The following is a 23,193-nucleotide window of genomic DNA, read 5'->3' as shown; positions in this document are numbered from 1 at the left end:
ATACAAGAAAATACATATAGTTTAGCTTAGAATAAAGAATTCTTTAAACTATAATTTTCTTAAATTAATTTCAAAATAAATGAAATTAATTATGTTGCTAATCGAATTTATTAGGTTAAACTAGTGTAATTAACCTAGTACAGTTGTTCAAATCAGGCAAATGGGCCTTCACAATTGGGGTGGTTCATGTGAGGGGGTGCTGGGTTCAGTATGTCGTACCCACTTCTATGGCTCCCAACTCTCACACAAGGCCCAAAAGAGAGGAATTTAACCTTAATAAGAACAACTGTTATTAATTGAATAGGCCCAAAAACTAAATGGGCCTAAATAAATTCTATCAAGAACTATGATAATTTATTTTAGCAACAACAACCTATATGCATCTATAATAAAATTAAACACATAGGCTCACACAGGCACACTTTGGATGGATCCTATCATGTTACAAATTATTATCGAAACTGTACGGACAGATTTGCGATCGCAGGAAAATATCAGCACAACCCCGATTTTTCAAATATTCAAAAAATCATAACTAATTCAAATAAAATCCAAATTAAGTTCTGTAAAAGGCTAACTTGCTTAATTTTTTCCATACTATCCAATAAAAATAATTCCAGAGATAAAATCGCAATTATTTTTCACGAAAATTTTACAAACATCAATCAATCATCAAATAACACTCAATACAACATGATACCATCCAAAGAACATACAAACAATCGTTTTAAAGTCCAAATTTCTTGCAAGTAAATCAATTACCATGGCTCTGAGGCCAGTTGTTGAAATTTATTTTACCAGGATCTTATATCTACTCACAAGTATGTTTATTAACATCCTAAATAAGAAATTTCTAAAACGATAAATTAAACACATATAAAGTTTAAGAAACCTTACATTGGGTGCAGCGGAATATAATGACTCCTTCCGTTCAGATATCTAGCCCTTGATTCCTTTCTGTAGCAGAGCATTATCAATATCTGAACCTGGATCTCTTTCTCTGAATCTTTGATGCTGAAAATCCTTTGCTGATGATCTTTCTTCACGATCTTCCTCACTATGATTGAGGTATTGCTTGATGTGTGTGGGCACTACTCTAATCACTAAGTTAATCTCGAAATTCAAAGGAAGAAGAAAGAAGAAGTGGTAGCTAAAGATAGGGAGAGAGAAGGCTCAGTTTTTCTGATTCAGAAAGTGTCAGAAGAAAAGTCTAATTTTCCTGAAGCCTTCACTATCTATTTATAGCATTCCACTAGGGTTAGATTTGAATTATATGACATTAAAATAATGAAAAAATCAACTTAAAATACCTACAAAGGTGGCCGGCCATACACTTAGTGGATTGGGCCTTGCTTTTTGCAATTTTGCAATTTTAACACCTTTTGTATCTGATTTTCTCAAAAATGTCAATTTCCTAATTCAACCATTTAAATGCCAATTCTAACTATTTAATAACTATAAATAATTATTAAATAATATTGTCATTTATCATATTTATTAATTGAACCATACAAAGTATCATAATTAACAAATATGCCCCTATAAACTCTTTCTTTACAATTTTGCCCTTACTTAGTGAAAAATTCACAAATAGACATAGTCTAATTTGAGAATTATAATTGATTAATCAAAACCAATTATAAGAGTCTTACAAGCAATATTATCTCAACTAGTGGGGAGACCATGGGTCTATATAACCGAGCTTCCAATAAGTAGATCAAGAATTTAGCACTAAAATTCACTAACTTATTAATTCTTCGTTGAATCCACGCATAGAACTTAGAATTGCACTCCCAGTATATAGAATGCTCTATATGTTCCACCATATAGACACATCATTAGTTATCCATTGTTATAATCCTAATGTGATCAATGATCCTCTATATGAATGATCTACAATGTAAAAGGATTAAATTACCGTTACACCCTACAATGTATTTATTCCTTAAAACACTTGACCCCGTATAAATGATATTTCAGCTTATGTGAAATGAGTACTCCACCATTTATGTTCGTTTGGTCAAGCTCGAAGGAGATCATCCTTTGCTTACTATTCGCCAGATAGAAGCTATAAATTCCATGTTTATGTTAACGCTCCCACTCAATTGCACTACCGTGTTCCCAAAATGTACGTATCACCCTGACATAAAAGTAGGCTTAACTAACAAATCAAAGAACACGAATAGCCTTTCAAGATTGAGCCTAATCATAACAGGATTAAGAACATTTGATCTAGGATCAACTTGGCGATATTGACTTGAATAGATTTTACGGTAAGTTTGATTAAATCTAAGTCAAAGTTCAATATCGGTCCCTTCCGATGCATACTCCATGCATCCAACCTGAGCTTTACTTTAACCAATGCTCTGGAAAGAACATAGCACTTCTCCAAATGCAAGTAAACTCTGTTGTAGATTATCATATCAGTAAAACCCTATGTCTGATAAATCTAGGAAACTTTATTCACATAGTCATGTTTACTTTCCAATGTGTTGACGACACAATAAACAGGATCAAGTATGTGAAAAGGGTTTCAGATGAATTCGTACATTATATATACATATAATCATGAAATAAATCATGTGAACCATGCAACATTAAATGTTATTTCTGATCTATATTAATAAGTAAATCTGATTATATTGAAATGAGTTTTATTTAGGGCATAAAACCCAACAGAATACTCTATTCATGAGATCCATAAAGGCCGATGGAGCATTAATTAATCTGAATGACTTTACCAAAAACTCATAGTGCCCATATCTGGTTCAAAATGCAGTCTTCGATATATCTTCTTCCCGAATTTTGAGCTGATGTTAATCGAATCGCAGGTCAATTTTTGAAAACACAGTCTCTCCCTGAAGCTGATCGAACAAATCATCAATTCCGGGCAACTGATACTTGTTTTTAATCGTCAGCTTGTTCAGTTCTCGATAGTCAATACACATTCTGAGGGAACCATCTTTCTTTTTCACAAACAAAACCGGAGCTCCCAGGGCGATACACTGGGTCGGATAAACCCTAAATCAAGCATCCCCTGAAGCTATATTTTAAGCTCCTTGAGTTTCGCTGTAGCCATCCTATAAGGTGCCTTTGAAATAGGGTCAAGTCTAGGTGCCAAATCGATCACAAAATCTATTTCTCGTTACGGCGGTAATCCTGGCAACTCCTTGGGAAATACGTCGAGAACGTCTCTAACAACCCTGACTACTTTAGGCCCAAATGTTTCTGGTCTGCTGGAGTCAATCACAACCGCTAAAAATCCTACACATCCACTCTGTAGTAAATCTCTAGCCCTTAACACTGAAATAGTTGGGATCCAAAACCCCTGAACTGATCCAACATAAACGAATGGATCCTCACCCTCTGGCTGAAAAGTTACCATTTTCTACTTACAATCAATGCTGGCTGAATACTTGGACAGAAAATCTATCCCAAGTATGATGTCAAACTCTGTTAATTCCAGCTCTATAAGGTCAGCACTCAACTCCCTATCTTCGATTCTAACTGGCATAGACTTAATACGCCTATTGGAGATAACCAATTCCCCGCTAGGCATTAGGGTTCCAAACCCTCTCTCTCGATAAAATCACATGGCCTACCCAAAAGATCAATTACCCTTGTTGCCACATATGAGTGTGTAGCTCCTGAGTCAAATAGGACAATATAAAAGGAGTTGTTTATAGGAAACTGACCTGTCACCACAGAAGGACTGGCTGCAGCGTCAACTTGAGTGATGGCAAACACCCCAGCAGGTGCGAGTTTCGCCTCTGGCTTTTGCTCTTCTTTCTTTGTCTGAGGGAAATCTTTCTTGAAATGCCCCACCATGTCGCACTGAAAGCATGTCTTCCGATTGCACTCTCCCGGATGATGTTTCTTACAACGTGGGCACTCAAGGTAAGAGTAACCCTGACGTCCACCTCTGCCTTGGTTCCCATAGAACCGCTTGCTTTGCCCCGAACCACCAGATGTCGGGTTAACCTTTCTTTTCTGATCAGTGGTGGAATCACCACCAGCCCTACCATAGACAGGAGTAGGAACAGTGGGGTACTCGGAGTCACTCGAGGCTCTTGAAGAAACTTAACTGTACCCTCAGCTCGAAGAGCCTTCTCAACCATCTCCGCATAAAATGTTGCTTCATTTGTAGTAATCAACAGGTCATATCTAATCTTCAAATTCAGACCTGCCAGATATTTCTCCTTCGTGCTGAAGTCTGTAGGCACAATACTCGAGGCCAGCTTGGCTAGACGGTCAAACTTTGTTGTGTACTCAGTTACTGACATACCTTCAGTCTGCACCAACTCAGTGAATTCTTTCCGCTTAGAATTGCGGACTGCCTCATTGTAATACTTGGAATTAAACAACTCTTGAAACTCTTCTCAGGTCTTAACAATGATGTCTCGGGTGAGGGACACCAATTACCACCACACGAGAGCATTTTCTATAACTAAAAAGTGGCGCAAGTCACCCAATCATTTCCAACTACTCCCATGAAATTCATAATTCTTTCTATCACGGTGAGCCACTGCTCAGCCTTCATCACATCTCGACCTCCCAAGAACACTGGAGGTGCTTGCTTGCGAAACATCTCGTATAGTGGCCCCATACGGTTGCCAGCAACAAGTTGTTATGCTAGAACTGCAGGAACTACAACACCCTGAGCTTGCGGTGGAGGCACTGCAGGAGGACCCTACTGCCTTAGTATCAAAATTTCTTCATCTTGCTGGCGGATACGATCTTGCATTTCTGCAAACCTCTGCTCCCAATCCAGATGAGCTTGTGGTGGATTCACATGTTGACCACTCTGAACTCTGCCACGACCTCGACCACGACCACGTGGATTTTAGGGAATTTGATTTTCCCTGTCCGCCTCCGGTCTCGACCTTATTACCCTGACTCCTTGTATTTCGCCGGACGTCCATTTAATAGGATTTAGCCTGCGAACCCATAAGTGAGGCAGGTCAAACAGCGATCATAAAAACTTACTACTGCTCTTATGGATTTTAAGACACGCATCAAAATAAACAATTATAAATAATATGCTTCCTAACATACTTTAATAATCACATATAATACTAAACAAGTACGGGCTTACTGAACCGCGAGCCGAGCTTTCTCTAATGAAGATTATACATGTCTTGGCGAGCTTCGGTAGACAAACCTGGCGGCTCTGATACCAAAATTGTAATGCCCTAATGCTAAGGCACGCTACAGTGATTTTTCGATTGCAGTGCTATCTTTGCTAATTAAAGAACTTTTTTTTTTAAATTGTGTCAAATTAAAACTTTTACATTAATTATGAAACTTTATAAACATTAGTAAAGCATTTACAAGTGCTGGGATCCCGTTTCTAAACTTTTTACAAAATATACAAAATACATATATCAGGTCGCACAGTGACTTGAAAATGGAAAACCCAGATGTCTCAAGACCGAACTCTCCAGGTCACGCCGCCATGACATGTACAACCCCATCCCAGCTCAGGCTCACTCCTATTCAGCTTTCACGTTCCTTTTACCTACACATGAAAGTAGAATTGTGAGTCGAGAGACTCAGTAAGAAAAGCATATAACATATCATATTATACCAACTTGTATCTAGGCGTCCATACACCTATTTACAAGGCTTAACAAATGAGTAAGAACGTTCCATACTAGGGTACAACCACTGTACCACATACACTACGTACCTCATTGCAAGAGTGTTGGTAAGGTTTGTTTTGTACCCTGAGTGCCACTAAGTGATATACCACACACACTTTGTACTTTCTCGTTCTTGTGCTGATAACACTGTAATGTACTCCTTATACGATATACACTACACCAATGCACTCTGTACCATTCCCGTACAAGTGTTGGTAGTGTAATAATTATAACAAGCATGCATATACATTAACACATACATACACTCGCATATTTATATCATACACAGTTCTTACCTCCTTTCCGAATTCAAGTGAGTTGGCTGACCTTTACGGAAAGTCTCGTGCTGGATGGATGCCCTAATCACATATTAAAACCGGATAAATCACATATCAAAACCCTAATCCAAGAAACCTAAACCTAAAACTCAAGGAAACGTTATTTCTAAAAGGGACTACAATATCCTAGGAAACAGGGAAACACCCAACTATGGCACTGAAATGGTCAAGAATTGAGAAAATGAGTTATTCGGGGGAATCTGTCAAAACTGGTTAACCGGTTTTACAAGACATGGCAAACCGATTAACCGGTTTGCACCAGGTTTCCCCAACAACTCCAAAACTCGCTCAAAACTTATCTAAATGCCACCAAACCTTCCTAGAACACCTAAAATGAGTATACACAATATAACTCAACCCATAAAACCCAAAAAAACACCCAGAATCAAAATGTGCCATTGATGACTCAAACTTGATCATCCAAAACCAGCATTAAGAACCAAACACAACTCAACAAAAGCAGCATTAAGAACTTAAAATCAACTCAAAATAAGCTCAAAATTCGAACCAAACACAACTCAAACCCTAACAGCCCCTATAACTCAAAATCACATATCCAAACCAACATCAAAGCTTGAAAAACCAAGAGCAAATGATCTAGGGGTTACCTAAACTTTGAATCCTACTTGAATCCTTACTGAAAACACAAAATTCAGCAGCTAATCCCCTTGGTTCCTTGCTGGTTCGTAGAGAGAGAAGGGAAAGTGAGGGTATTTTCTTGATTTTTTTGACTTTTCTTATTTTCTTTGTTTTTCTCTAAAAGGTTAATTAATTAAATCTAATTATTGTTAAAAATAACCCAAATGGACAGGTGCCACAACACCAAGCAGCCACCTAAGTCACCATTTGAAATTACTTAAATACCGCCATTTGCATAAACTTAGGCATTTTAAAGTCTAAGGGTAAAATGGTCAAAAACCATAACCACGCTCAAACTCGGTATTCTATTTTCTCCAATATACATCCCACTAAGAAATAAGGTTCTAGACTTACCCATGTGATTAAACAAAACTCATCCAACTCGGACAGAACCCAATTTCAAACTTAGCATGCTCAAACTCAAAGAATAATTAACAAAACTTAAATAGAAAGATACTAGGGCTTACCTTAAGATTACACCACCAAAATCCCTTTGATTTCTTACTGAAAAACTCAGAGAAAGAGAGAAGAAGCAGTTGGGTTCCTCTGGTTCTTTCTAGGGCCGAACAAGAGAGAGAGATAAAGATGAGGTTAAGTTCTTTTCTTAATTTTCTAAATTAGCTAATAAATGAATTAATCCTTTAATTCTTGTTTTTTTCTAACCCAAACTATTCAGATTATGTGGAATTATTCCACAAAATTCCATTTCTTATTTGTGTTTCTGCAAAGCATGACACGTGGCATTTAATGAGAAAAACCAAGTTAATCCTTACTTGATTAAGGTCCATTGATACCATTCTGTCACGAAAAGACTTCTTGGAAACAAGGAGTATCCAAAAAGGAAGGATACGTGTTTACCTATTTATGCTTCCCTCTATTTCCCAAGCGTGGAAGGTGAAATACCTCTGCCAGTCCTAGTTGGGCTTAACATGGAAGCTCGCTCAGTTTATATCGAGGCAGGCAGTTGCAGGACCTAAAGTGGATATCAACCCTCATAAGGTATCGCGAACGTTGACCTTTCACACATGCCAGGTCACCATAGTGACAATTCTGCTTTTTTTTTTGGCAAGGATTGGATCTTGTCTCCCACATTCGAGCATGGTAGTGCGCATACCACCACCACCTTTTTACCAGACAGACATTACGAACTTCTGCCTATAAAGGAACGAGCTTGGAGCGACACGTGTCCCCTAATTTTAAAGGTTGAACCTTTGTGTGACACGTGTCCGAGTGGTACAAAAATGGTCCCCATTATCCAGCTATTGCATGCACGGGCATGATGCAACCAACAAGATCATCTAATTAGCTCTAACATTGCATGTAATTTACCCCGATAACAAGATTTGAGTAGAAACCTTAGGTGGGTCATGGGCCTGTCCATAACCTCCACTTAGCCTATATAAATACCCCTCACTTCTCATATAAAGGGGGGATCAAATTTTACATAGCTAAAACTCTATCAAAATTGTTGTAGGTTTTCTTCTCCAAGAGAAACTTAGGGTACAGGACTAGGGTTTGCTACAAAAATATTGTAAACACATCAATACCAAGAGGATAATAAACTAACTTGTGGCTAAGATTTATGTAACTAACCCTTAGGGACGCCACATGTGTGCATTTATAATTTAGTTTATGATAATAAACTAACAGTTTCAATAAAATGTGATTTAATAAAATTTTACTAACTAATCTAAATTATAAAATCATGGCATAATCTTTTTTACGATTGTGAACCCCCTATTTGAAATATTTCAAGACATGCCATTACAGTATTATCATCAAAATACATTTAAAAGTTTCGAACATTTGAAATACAATTCTTCACGACTCAGCACCACTTGCCAAATAAGTTGATATGTACACTTGCTGAGAAGATTCCTGACTCAAGGTTGTCCAAATATTTCTATATGTTACCTACACCACATAGCACCCGTGAGTCACAAAGACTCAGCAAGAAAAGTAATAGCAATAATCATATAATTTATTATTCAGATATTATCATTTATACTCAGACAATAAGGATTAGATGATCGCACATACTCGTAAGATTAAATCTAAATTACCACTAATATTAGTCATAGATAAACGTCAGTATATATAAAAATATTTAGTAATATAAAATTAGTGATTTAATAATATAAGTCATACCTATTATTTTATAAAGTGCTCATAATTAATATTCGTACATTACTCGCATTTATAAGTCCAAACTAATACAGATACTCATTTTAAATCAACATCAATATAAATATTAAATAACATGTCAATATTCCTTTAATAATACAAACATGTTTGTTACTTCATAAAATAAGCATTTTCTATTGTTGCCTAATAAGGCAACCTTGATTCCCTTACCCGACATTCATATATCTCAGCCATTGCATAGTGAGACAATCGGTAACATATAACTCTGCCATTACTTAATGAGACAATCGGTAACATATAACTCTGCCATTACTTAATGAGACAATCGGCAACATATATCTCTGTCATTGCCTAATGAGACAATCGACAACATATAATTCAACCATTGCCTAATGAGACAATCGACAATACATGACTCTACCATTGCCTAATGAGACAATCGATGACATATAACTCTACCATTGCCTAATGAGACAATCGACGACATATAACTCTGCCATTGCCTAATGAGACAATCGACGACATATAACTCTGCCATTGCCTAATGAGACAATTGACGACATATAACTCTGCCATTGCCTAATGAGACAATTGACGACGTATAACTTTGTCATTGCCTAAGGAGACAATCGACAACATATAACTCTGCCATTGTCGAATGAGATAATTAACAACATATAAATCTGTCATTGCTAATGAGACAATCAACAACATATAACTCTGCCATTGCCTAATGAGACAATTGACAATATATAACTCTGTCATTGCTTAATGAGAGAATCGACAACATACAACTCTATCATTGCCTAATGAGACAATTGACAACATATAACTCTGCCATTGCCTAATGAGATAATTGACAAGTAAGAAACCTAACCACGCTTCCAATGATGTCATGATCTTAGTTCACTTTAATAGTAATCATTGTTCCAATATCTAGATCATAATCGAGTCATTATGATAATAATCATGTCTCCACATAACAAACTATAAGTACAAAATATTTTTCTTACCTTTAATCCAGATTCATGCATCTCGGCCAACCCAAGTGGAGAAAATGTCCGATGATCTCAGTCCTATGTCGCAACAATGGTAAGCCGATAAGTGTCTATCCCAAAATACTTCTTAATATTCGCATAAAATAATCTAGGGTTTTCTACCAAATTTCATGGTATAAAAATCCTAAAGTAAAACTTATACTTTGGCTCTAAAATCTATACCATATTGTAGAGCTCATCGCAAGCTTCGAAACGTTATACAGAATGTCTAAAACGGACACTCAAGTGAAAAGTTATGGCCAAAATATAATTTTCGATCCTGCTGAAAACACCGAAAACAGTTAACCGCTTTAAAATGGTTAACCATCGTAGGGACGAAAAAACTCAAGTTTCAACTTCTCAAAATCCCACCAAAACCTAACCAATTGATTCCAAACTTCACAAAACACGTATATAACATCCATACAACAATTCTAATGTAACAGAACTCAAAATCATGCCTTTAAAGTACCATTAAAGCTCAAGCTTTGAGTTTTAAAAGCTCAAACTTGATTTCTACTTCAAAGCTATAGCAAAACCATCAAGTAAACCTCAAAATCAATCCCATATCATCCCAAAAACAAAGTTGTAAGCACACAGACCCCACAACAGCTCCAAAACACAAAGTCAACTTTTAGAACTTAAGCTTTTCAGTATAAAAGAAAACCAAACTCTTACCTCAAGCTTTTCCCCCTTCAAGGATTACCACCTAGTTGCTACTAGGGCTTAGAACATAAGTTTTTGGGTTGAAAATTGAAGAAAAATGATGGTGGTGGGGTGGTTTTATTGCACGAAAGAGACAGAGAAGGAGAGGGTTAGGTTTCTTAAGTTTTGTTTTTAAAACTTTTTATCATTATATATGTGTTGGGATTTTATGCCCTAAATAAAACCCATTTCAATATAATCTTATTTGTTATCAATAAAAGATTAGAAATTATTTATGTTTACATGTAGTTTTTCATGTTTATGGTTTATAGTTATTCACAATTACAGTAAGGTCAACATAGTGGAAGGTAATTGTAATTATATGCTTCAAAAGTTTATGTCCCATATTCATCAGTGAACTGAATTTACACGGATGTGATAGTCAGCGATAAAGTTTACTTACACCTTCGATAAGTGTTATGTTCTTTTCAAGACATTGGCAAAGTATGGTAGTATCGGATGTATAGAGTATACATTGGATTGGGACCGATATTGATCTCGGTAAAGATATTATAATCTCACCGTTGTATCTTTCTAAGTCAATATCACTGGTTGATCTTAGATCAAAAGATCTTAATCCTGATATGGTTAGGTTTGATCTCAAGAGTATTATTTATGTTCTTTAACTTGTTCGTTGAAACTCATACGGGTGAACACATACATCTTGGAAACATGATAGTACAATTGAGTGGGAGTGCTAATCATATATATGGAATCTATAGCTTCTATATGGACATAGAAGTAAAATGATGATTTCCTTCGAGCTTGGCTTAATAGAGATAAAATGAAGAGCTCTTATTTCAGTAATTATATTAGTTTATTGAAATATCGTTTATAGGAAGCTAAGTGTTTTAAGGATAAAGTACATTGAGGGGTGAAACGGTAAATTTGTCCCTACTCGATGTAAATCATCTATTGGGATTAGAACGATGGATAATTTCATAGTGTATCTAGATCGTGGAACTTATAGAGCGCTCTATATAATTGAGAGTGCAATTCCAAATCTGTAGTGGTGCAAGGAGGAATTAATAAGTTAGGGAATTTACTTGGTAAATTCTAAATCTGCTTATTGGAAGCTCGGTTATATAGGCCCATGGTCCCCACACTAGTTAAGACAATACTGCTTGTAAGACTCAGTTAACTGATTTTAATTAATCAATTATAATTCTAAAATTAGACTATGTCTTATTTATGAATTTTCACTAAACAAGGGCTTAATTGTGAAGAAAAGAGATTTTATGGTTTATTTGTTAATTGAGAGACTTTATTAAGTCTAATTAATAAATAAATTAAATGGCAATTTTATTTTATAATTAATTTTAATTATTAAATAAATAGTTTTGACATTTAAATGATTAAAATAAGAAAATATGGCATTTGTGAAAGAAAAAGATAAATATTTGTATAAAATGGCACAATTATAATTAGTGAGGCCCACATCCTATGGTCGACCACTTAAGCTCCTTTTAGCCATTTATTTATCAATTTTTTAATGTTATATAATTCAAACCTAAACCTAGAAAGATTCCTATAAATAGATAGTGATAGACTCAAAACTGACAAATGAAGCAACATAAGCCTTTCAGTCAAATTTGAGTCATCCCTCTCTCTCTCTCTCTCTCTCTCTCTCTCTCTCTCTCTCTCTCTCTCTCTCTCTCTCTCTCTCTCTCTATTTTCGAATCCTTCCCTCTCTTTCTCTTCAATTTTCGAGCCACGTAGTGATAGAGTATATGCCCACACATAGCAAGTCTAGTACTCAATCATAGTGTGTAAGACTGTGAAGAATCCAACACCTGAAGGAGAATCGAGCTCAGATCTTGATAATACTCTACAACAGAAAAGAACAAGGGTTAGAGATCTGAGTGGAATGAGTCATTTAACTCTACTGCAATCAATGTAAGATTTCTTGAACTTTATATGTGTTTAAATTCCATTATTTTAGAAATTCATGTTTAGGATATCAAACAAGATACATGGTAGTAAATCGAAATCCTGGTAAAATAAGTGCCAATAATATGTATATATATTCAACAGATATATATAAAAAGAAGATAATAATAATAATAATACAAGATTATTTTATCTTTTCTTAGCCACAAAGAAATTTCTAACCTTAAGGTATTTGGTCAACCCCGAGTACTTAAAATACTCTGGTAATTCTATAATCAACTTATCTCAATAATTCCATCAAACTTATTAACTAAAATTGTTGTGACATTTTCGGCCTCCGATCGGGTCTCTAGGGTTGTCGAACATGAAAATATTATTATTTCACCAATAACTCACATAATATCCACATATTCTAAATAAATCTCTGTAATTAATCAATTACGTTTATACATCCACTTATAGCAAAATTTATAATTTATGTTGAATCAAATTAGTAGGATCATAATCCTGCTCATTACTACCTGTACATAATATATAATAAACTGTAATTATTCACAATTAGGTTTTTAGGATATTACAGTTTATTAATACATGAACCACATAAAAAACATTCATCTCCTTATTTCTCAAATTTAGTATTTCTTTAGCTCTTAAATATTTAGTTTCTAAAAATCTTGGTAAATATGTTGGTGCTTTATTAGAAGCTTAAGAAAGAGGTAGAGCTTAATGGGCTGATTAGAAATATCCAATGGCTTATAATTCATCTCATGGTCGAACCCCTTAGTGAAGCCCATGAGTTAGAATTTTACCATTATTTTGTTTTCTTACTGAAACAAACTTGTCTTTCTTCAATAATGTCATTTTTTTGCTCTAGTTATTTAAATACTAATTCTATCTATTTAATAATTATAAATAATTATCAAATAAAATTACTATTTAAATATATTTATTAATTATACCCTCCAAGGTCTCTTAATTAATAATTAAACCTTGAGTTCTCTTTTTTTTTCTCAATTAAGCCCTTCCTTGGTGAAAATTCACAAACAAGACATAGTCTTATTTAGAATTCTAATTGATTAATTAAAACCAATTAATTGAGACTAGAAAACAATATTATCCCAGTTAGTGCAGGGACCATGACCCTATGTAATCAAGCTTCCAATAAGTAGATCTAAATTTTACCAAGTAAATTTCCTAACTTATTAATTCCTCTTGACTCCACTATAGATTTGGAATTAAACTCTTAATTACATAGAACGCTCTATTACCAAAAATAGATGCGATTTGAATTACTAATTGTTTCAATCCCAATAGTCAAAAATCCTCTATAGATGATCGACATCGAGTAGGGATAAATTTACCGTTCTACCCTTCAATGTATTTTATCCTTAAAACACTTAGCTAGTTGTAAATGATATTTCAGTGAACTAATATAATTACTGAAATGAAGCCTCAATCATTTATCGCGTTAAGCCAAGCTCGAAGGAAATTATTGTTTCACTTCTAATAGTTATAGAAGCTATAGATTCCGTATCTATGATTAGCGCTCCCACTCAATTATACTACCATGTTCCCAAGATGTAAGCATTGGGTCGATCTAATTAGTCAGCTTTAACGAATAAGTTTAAGAACACAAAAAATGCATTTAAGCCAGAACCTAACCATCTCAGGATTAAGATCTATTGACCTAAGATCAACTAAGTGATATTGACTTAGAAAAATATAACGATAAGTTTATGATATCTTATCTAATGTCATTATCGGTCCAGTCCGATGTATACTCCATACATCTGATACTAGCATACTTTGCCAATGCCCTGTGTTATCCCAAATTTTGTCCACCTGACGTGGCATGTTCACGTAAGCCAAAGATAAAGTACAGGTGGAGTACATCCCTGCCAGTAGCAGAACAAGGCCTCCATGCAAGATATAACAATATCGTCAATCATTAACTGAATGGGGTGAAGCGAGCCCTCAAGGAGCTGTACCAACATCCCTAGCTAGCCAAGAAAAGCCTATAGGTTGGCCAGGGTGATCCTATAGGCCGGCCAGGTTCTGTGCACAAGCTGGCCGGTCAAGAAGTGACTTCTGGACTAAGGGAGCTTCCATTCGACCAAGGGAACCTGACCTCTATAAGGAAACAATGTACAATGATGTCCTCAACTTGCAAAAGGCTGGCCTCCACATCCAAACGATGGCCTCATCTTGGTATAGCTATAGTGACCTGCAAGATCCTAGCAGGAACATGACCTGCCAAACCTTGGCAGGACCATGGCCGGCCAGGAATGACCCGACAAGAATTTCTAGATAACTTTACACGTTGACTGCTGATTGGGCTGCGAATTAGTCCCTAAAAGCCCAATAAAATAGCTAGATAATGTCTGCTTTCAAGGGCACTTTATTCTTTTGTAATTATCTAGCAACCTATACAAATATCTAGGGATTTAAACTGTAACCTAAGATTTATGCCTCTTATATAAAAGCCTTAACCCTAGCCTTGTGTAACACCCTATTAGCTTAGGCGTGTTAACGTGATTTTTAACTTAACTGTGCAGCTCGTTACTAATCAATGAGTTTATTGAAAATTGTGGATAATTTAAACTTTATTTAACTATTTGTAAGTATCAAAATAACATACTTATATTGAACTAGGATCTCGTTTTACAAAAACATTTATAAAAGTTTCACTGTGCATATTACAAAAGTTTGTCGCCCAGCGACTATACAAAATAAGCCCAGCTGTCCTAAGGACCGTACGCTCCAGGCCTAACCGCCCCGACATGTACAATCTCCATCTGCTCGTTCTCACGGCTGCTCAACCTTAGCCTTGCCCTTACCTACACATGCAAAGAATATATGTGAGTCGACAAACTGAGTAAGAAAAGCATAAATAATAACATAGCAATAACCCGAACTATAATCAGGCGCCCATACACCTAACCATAACCCTACCCCCATGTCCAACACGGTCCCGAGTCTAGAACGTTTGTACGACAATACTATCGACCATAATGTCAGCCTATACTCAGTATGCTGGTCATACTCCAGCCATACTGATGTGACAACATCTATCAGTATTTGAGCCAAACATACATCTATCAGCATCCAATATAACTCTACGTATACTGATACCGCTATCGATGTAATATAACAGGCATAAATAACATGTACGCTAAACATGTAAACCTATATGCATATCATTATACTAATCTTACTTTGTTTCCGAATTTAGGTGTGCTGGCCAACCTGAGCGGAACAGCTGCTCGACGAATTACAGGCCCCTAAATCACATTATTCGTAAAACTGGTGAGTGACACGCTAAATCACTTTTTGGGGACTTAAACTTGAAACTAAAAGTTTCCCTATCGATCAATAACATGGCAATACTCTAAATATCACAAAAATGAGAAATACTAGGGTTCCCAAAAATGCCCCAACCGGTAGACCGGTTCCCCGACGGTAATTCTGGTTCCGTGGGGTTTCTTGGGGACCAACCAGTCAATTGATTCCTACAGGTCCCCCTGAACCAGAATTCTAGTTTAGTACAGGAAACACCCAAACTCACCCCACAACCTCAAATCAATCCCAAACTTCACCATAACCTCCAGACTTACTAATTATACCCTAATAAATATATTTCATGCAACAAAACATCACAACATACTTAGAATAAAAAATCACCATTAAAGACCAAAGTTTAAGTTCTAAAACTCAAACTTTGTCTAACAACCACAACAAGCCCTAAACCAACTTCAAAGCAGCTCAACTAACATAATTCAAACCTCAGAATATAAACTCAAGCAGCAAGAACAAAAACAGGATCCTAAGACATAATTCATGCAAAATTTCTTTACTTAAAGCTTAAGAAAATCAAAAGGAAGGGTGCTATAAGGGTTACCTTCAATGGAATCACCAAGAACTAGCTAAGATCCCTTGAATTAAGCTGTTGAAACCCTAGATTCTGCTGGTTTCAAAGAGAGTTCGATAGAAGAGAGAGAAGAAGGAAAGAGTGTTTTGATTTTTTTCTTGATTTTTCTTTTTTGGATAAAATGAGGTATTCAAAGTATATTAACTAAATTGAATTTAAAAAATGAGATTACAAAACATAATAAACTCACTAGAAGACAAAAACCTAAATGGCTAAAAAGACCAATTTTCCCTCCTATATACTAAAAACTACACTTAACACTTAGGGGTAATTTGGTCAATTCCAACATCTCGACTAATCCTGACATTCCCAATGTCTAACTATATTGCCCCACTAAACTAAAAATACTAAAATGTGATTCTAAAGGCCAAACGCCGCATTCCCATGTTGTCAGGCATAAAATATATTGTTATACTCAAAATTCGGCTAACACATCAGAGGAAGACACGTGTAAAGCTGGGAAAAATATGAACTCAGACATGTAATCATAATTATATTTGAGGAGGAATAACTCGTTAAGAGCATAACTAACAGATTATATTTATAACTCAGCTGACTGAATAGTCTTATGCGAGACAAAAATATACAAACTGTTGCCTTGGGCATTAACAAGAAACCGTGTAACTTCAGATGTATAAGACGAGGCATTAACCTCGATTACGTGGATGAGATATATTGTCTGTGAAGACACTTAGTGTATAATTTACAATATACAAACTAAGTATAACAAATGAGTGAGCCAAAGCAAGTGATAGCGAGGCGTCCACCTTGCCATAGGAAGACATGCACACGAAGAAGATCATCTCATCATCAGAAACTGGGATTGTTAGAGAGAATGTTATGTTTTCAAAGTAAAAGCGACGGGACTTGCATTATCAACCTTAGAAAGAAATATGACAAACACCAGCTCGCTATCAAGATTGACTCTACTCTATTCCCAGCGAGACATTCCAACACAGTATGGTTTACAACATGTTTAATACACGTTTATTTTGACCCAATAAAAGCGGGATATTTACAACTGTGTGATATTCAAATAATCACCGCATTTATACTGCGTGATATGCAATCAGACCCCATGATTTCAGGGGATAACCGTTGTAAAAATATCGGTCAACCTTGTAATTAACTGCCTACAATGTGATTATAAATAGTGGAAGGTTAGATCAAAAAAGGGAGACACAAAAAAAATCATGTGAAAAAGGCCCTGAAAAACTATCAAAAATCTAATAAGATTGACTCGTGGACTATGTAGAATTTTAACTGCAAAACCACGTAAAAAATAATCCTCATGAAAGAACCAATCATTCTCCTAGAAAAGAGCCATTGAGTCCCCAAGGATCACTTGATTTATCATCTGAACAGGCCACTAGCTCTGGAAAAACCCAGTATTGGGGACTTAGACTCGAAGGGCCTAGGATAAGCAACAGTCGGTCTCTTTATAATCAAGTTGACGAGGATGGCGCCTATGACCCAACCAGGTACATACCCATCGTTGAGTTAGAAAACTGCCTTCTTAGGCGCCGATTGGATGAAGCAAACTGGCGTAATGCTGAATTAGAGCACGAGATAGCTGCAGTCAGGGTGTCACAAGAGAATAGTTCCCAAAATTAACCTGACCTTGGAGAAAGAGATCCACAAGGAAAACCTCGTGACTCACAAATCAAGGGTCAAAAGACAACCCAAAGGTATCCCCAAAACTCTCAAGAGAGGCAACCTGAGGAAACTGAGGGATACCTTGAAGGTGAGATGCCCTATAATCAACCAGGAACCAAAAAACTGGAAATTCCCCATAGGAATAAGGGAAATTTGGGGATACGACCTAGGATATATGGATCATCAGTCAGGAATCGCCAACCTTCTCCCCAAGCTCATATGAAAGGAGCTCGCATAAATCCCTATAAGGGGAACAAGGCGAATCAAATCTTAGGAAGAAGAGCAGGACGTGAAGAGGCGAGAGCTACCGCGAGGTACATGGTAATTCATAACTGATCAATACAAGTAGAAAAGAACGCTCGTCGCAGCGATGATCAAAAAGGTAGAATACGGTCTATGGGTGGAACGAGATTAGCCAATCGGCATGGCCAATTGGACTTACGAAAATGCTTGAACCGGAAAAAACCTGATCTTCGTCAACAACTTGGACCAAGGCAAAGGGATTCAATCCATTTGCGAATAGACGAGTTGGAGAACAAGTTCAGGAGGCTTTAAGTCGAGGAAACAGGAAAACAAATTGGATGTGAGTCTGCTGAAGAATTTGAGTTGGAGACTTCCGGGTCAAAAAGGAAAGACAACTTTAAAAAGTTATCCAACGATAAGAAACAAAAGAAACACAATAAATATGTACCCATTTATACTGACTATACCGAGCTTAATGAAACTCGGGAAAATATCTACCTCGCATATGTACAGGAAGTCGTTTTTAGCGAGCCAAAACCTATGAGACACGCGAGACATAAAAGGGACCCAACCAGACGATGTGAATACCATGGAGATATTGGACATACCACGGAAGAATGTCGTAAGTTGAAAGATGAGATAGAAGGTCTCATAGCGCGAGGACACTTTCAACAACATGTAAAAGGGCAGGACAATGCCCATGATCAGTCCGATCCACCCAGTAACTCAAGCGACCGGGGGTCATAACCTTCCTCTGTAGGAGGAAGGAATAGCTCAGTTCTCTTGAGAGGGAACATATTGCAAGAAGACAAGGGGCAGTTAATCCGATAAAGCAATCACGTAAAAGTATTGTGAAGAAAGTAAATACCGACTCACTATGGCTGCCGTATCGAGCTGCTACAAGGGAAAGCTGGTCGTCAACCATTAGCAGTTGAAGAAAAATAACTAAAACCAGGATTAGTTCACCTAGAACCCCGAGATATGACAGGGATCGACCCTAGATGTTGAAACAATTATGGGAATATGTTAGGGATTGACCCTGAACATCGGAATCCGTTTTATCAAAACCAGATGCTTCTGGAAGATTGATAAAATAAACAGTTGAACTAGGGAAGTTCTTACGAGATTAATGATTCTAAATCGCATCGCTGATGTAATATTTTGAACTTTAGTTGTGAATAAAGTAATTGTTTCTTTCAACAAGTAATTATAAAGCATAACCTTTTAAAATTACTTGAGGGGCATATATGTATGATCAACCGGAATTTATCTGGAAATACATAATACAATGCAAACCCATCACTTCAAAAATAAAAAAAAAATGAAAACTTTTTAAAGGTCCTTGACCAAACCTTTTTTACGAAAGAGGGGTCGAACTGTTATAACTCCCTGACCAAACCTTTTTGACGAGAGAGGGGTCAAATCGTTATAACTTCCTGATCAAACCTTTCTGACGAGAAAGGGATCAAACAACTATAATTTTTGATTTAAAACCTACCTAAAGAGAAAGGAAAATCAAAAGTTATAAATGAGATATAACTCATAACTCGTGCATAAAGCTGAATACTAACTGCTCGCGCTAAAGGAAAGTATTAAACGAGACATCAAAGTGTCTTGAAAAAAGTACTTAAACCTAACACGTGGGTAGAAGATCTAACTACTCATGTAAGCAATAAAAATATATACATAGTGACTAGGTCATTAAAAATATATTTAAGTTTGCTTGAAATAAGATCACTACTGATGATTGCGATGCAGAATCAATGACTGCTCCCAAATCGAGTTTAGGGCAAATGACAAGTTGCTCGTGCGTAAAGTAGGTTATTAACTACTTAACGTTAGAGAGAAATACGAGCAATGGAAACCCCTAAGAAACTTTATGCATATGATTGTTTAAATTGTGAATGAGATGCAAGAAAACAACTACATATTGAAGTTCAAACTTAGAAGTATGAGGCATTAAAAAGCAAAGTTGGCCATCTAGCTTCGCAAATTTATCTTTACAAAAAGTGCTACAAGGGGCAAACCATTGTCTCGGCCAAAAGGCCATTTTCAAGAAAAGAAAAGAAAAGGAGATTAATAAAAACCAAGCCTACATGGTGGGAGACTTGGATAGATCTTCTTCTTCTTCCTCTGCCTCGGCCATTTCCTCCTCCTTCCTGGCATTCTCGCAGTAAGCCAAAGTTTTCTCTTCCTCTTCTTCCATGAAGCTTGTGTCCATATTGGATTCGCCATCCAGGCTCGGTATACGGTACAGAGGCTAACCTTATTACATCGTTCTGTGGTTTCGGCTTCCTTCCCTGTGAGTTTAGCCTCCTTCTCATCGAGCTTCTTCTCAAATTCATCAGCTTGGGTCTTGTCGGTCTTCTCGGCTTCTTTGAGATCTTTCTTCAACTTCTCAGCCTCCTATTTGAGACAGGTGAATTCCTGCTGGGCGTCGTCCTGTTGCTTAATCACAACCCTACATTGGGCTAGTAATTTTTGGACCTCGCCTTCCAAGTATCTAAGCCGCTCCAAGAGTCGTCGATTGTAGGTAAAAGAAAGGAAAGTAGCCTGGAGAATTACGAGCAAATGAATAAGAGGAACAAAAAAATAATAATAATAATAACAATACGACCAACTTACCATAAGGGTAGTCCAGGTTCCTCGCAAGCGTCTCTTCGAGACTCCCAAGATTGATTAGATCCCAATTTTGGGGAAGGAGAGCCTTGAGTTTGCCCCAGCAGGCAATCCTAAATGCCTGGGCAAATTCAGAACCAGCTTCTCCCACTGCGGCCGACAAAGTTTCAATGGCCTGGCTCGAGGAAGCAGAGGCATGAGCTGTCTCAAGAGGAGGTGCATTGGTGTTGGGAGTGATCGAAGGAGGAATCTGTTCATGGGTCTCGGTTTCAGAGGCCTCGAGGTCAATGGGCTCGGACAACATCTTCTTCTTACGGGTAGTGGTTTTTTTTTTTTGCCTTTTAGGAGGCACTACCTCGATGTCAGTAGGAACCTCTGGGTTGGTTCCCCTTTTCTTCCCTTTCCGGTCCATGACATCTTCAAAACCCATGTCTGCAAGACAAAGTAAAGTGTTGCAATTATTAAAAAGGCAGATGAAAAAGGAAGGGAGAGTATAATTTTCCATCTAAGGAATTTACCAAAGCCACTAGAAGGCGAGCTATCACTAGAAGAGGGGGTAGAAGAACCATAATATCCACTATAATCCCTGCAGCCTGTAATCTTTAATATATCAAAGGGCGTGATTGGTTCTAAATCCCAGCTCGCATCTAAATGACTTGCCCTATCTGTCATGGTGCCATATTGCTCGGCTATACCATAATATGACTTGTGACAATTAATCTGGACATGGAATCTAGGGTACCAGCTATCAAACCTATGAGCGACTCGGTCTACAAGAAGGGAATTCCAAATATAAAAATTAAGGCGAGTGTCTTGGAAGGGGACTAATGTGTTACGTACAACCCTAAGTACTGTGGGTGACCACCCACATTAATTACCTCGGGATGCTCCTTCACCGGCTTCTCGAGGGATAGTGTTTTGGAGGTATTGTGTTCGAGCCACACGATCCCAGGTCTTATCCTCCTTTGGAACGGGAACCTGCTGCCAAAAAGAATACTTGGGAAACTTATAATCACAAGTATATTCCTTGTCAGTAAGAAGGCCCACTGATCTCAGATTGGCCTCATTCAAGAGGAAGTCGCATGACCTAAGGCCATGGGGAAGAGTCAACAGGCGCCTGTGCTGACTAACCATCTCAGGAGTAGGGACAGGTCTTTTCGAGAGGGCTGTAAAGAAAACACACACAAAACAATGGTCAGACAACTAAAAATGAAAATACAAAGATTGGTTCAACTGAGCATGAGGAAAGTAATCACTTACGAATTCTGCGGAAGGTGGTTGTACCGATTGGGGAAAGACCGGTTGTCCAAAAGAAGTCGTCCTTGAAAGACACCTTGTTTGGCAAGTCCACAATGATTTTAGGCTCAGTAGAGTGAGCACCAAGATAATAAAAGCCCCCTGCGACATTCTTCCTCGCTGGAACAGCCTTAATCGAGTAGAGATACTCGATTTCTACCGATGCAAGGCAATCCCACTTTAGAATTTCATACAAGACCTTCGGACTAGCGAGAATTTTTTAAGAAATAGGAGTCAACTTGAAGGGGGCAACCCCAAGGTGGTTTATGTAATCCTTGAAGTAATTCCGAAGAGGGAGTGTGGCCCCCAACTGATATGCTCAAGGCTCCAGGCGCCCATGCCAGTCGAGCCACTGGTACTGGTCTCACCACTAGCCCCTAGGGTATCGCCTGAGAGACGCGCAGGGGGGTAACCACTAAACTCACTCTCTCGCATTGTCCTAACTTGACATGCTCGTCGAAGTTTGATTCCGCAGGTCTTCAGTATATCACCTATGTAGCCTGAGATAGATCGCACCTTCGATTCTATTAACTCGACTTCAAAGGTGACTCTGGGATCTTGGGGAGTCTTTGATGTGCGTGGCTTGGGAGACATTATTTCAAAGTCCAAGTTACCTGGTTCAAAAGAAATCGTGACTTTGGGTAAAAACAAAGGCTTTGCCAAAGGAATAAAGGACACACTGGGAGCTTCAGGCCAAGCCGCTGTTGGATTTTGTGCCCTAAATAAAACCCATTTCAATATAATTAGATTTACTTACTAATAAAGATCAGAAATAACATTTTATGTTGCATGGTTCACATGATTTATTTCATGATTATATATATAATGTGTGAATTCTATTTAAGTCCAGAACATATGAATTTGTTAAAGATTATAGTGTTGTCAACACAGTGGAATATAATCTTAATTATATGTTCGAAAGTTTATTCCCTGATTTGTCAGTTCACTGGATTTAGACTGACATGATAATTAACGATAGGTATTCTTACACCTTGGAAAAGTGTTATGTCCTTTCCAAGACATTGGCAAAGTTTACCAGTATCGGATGTATGGAG

Source organism: Cannabis sativa, chromosome X (genome assembly GCF_029168945.1).
Source record: "Cannabis sativa cultivar Pink pepper isolate KNU-18-1 chromosome X, ASM2916894v1, whole genome shotgun sequence".
In the NCBI taxonomy this organism is placed as follows: Eukaryota; Viridiplantae; Streptophyta; class Magnoliopsida; order Rosales; family Cannabaceae; genus Cannabis; species Cannabis sativa.
This window is presented reverse-complemented; position numbering follows the sequence as displayed.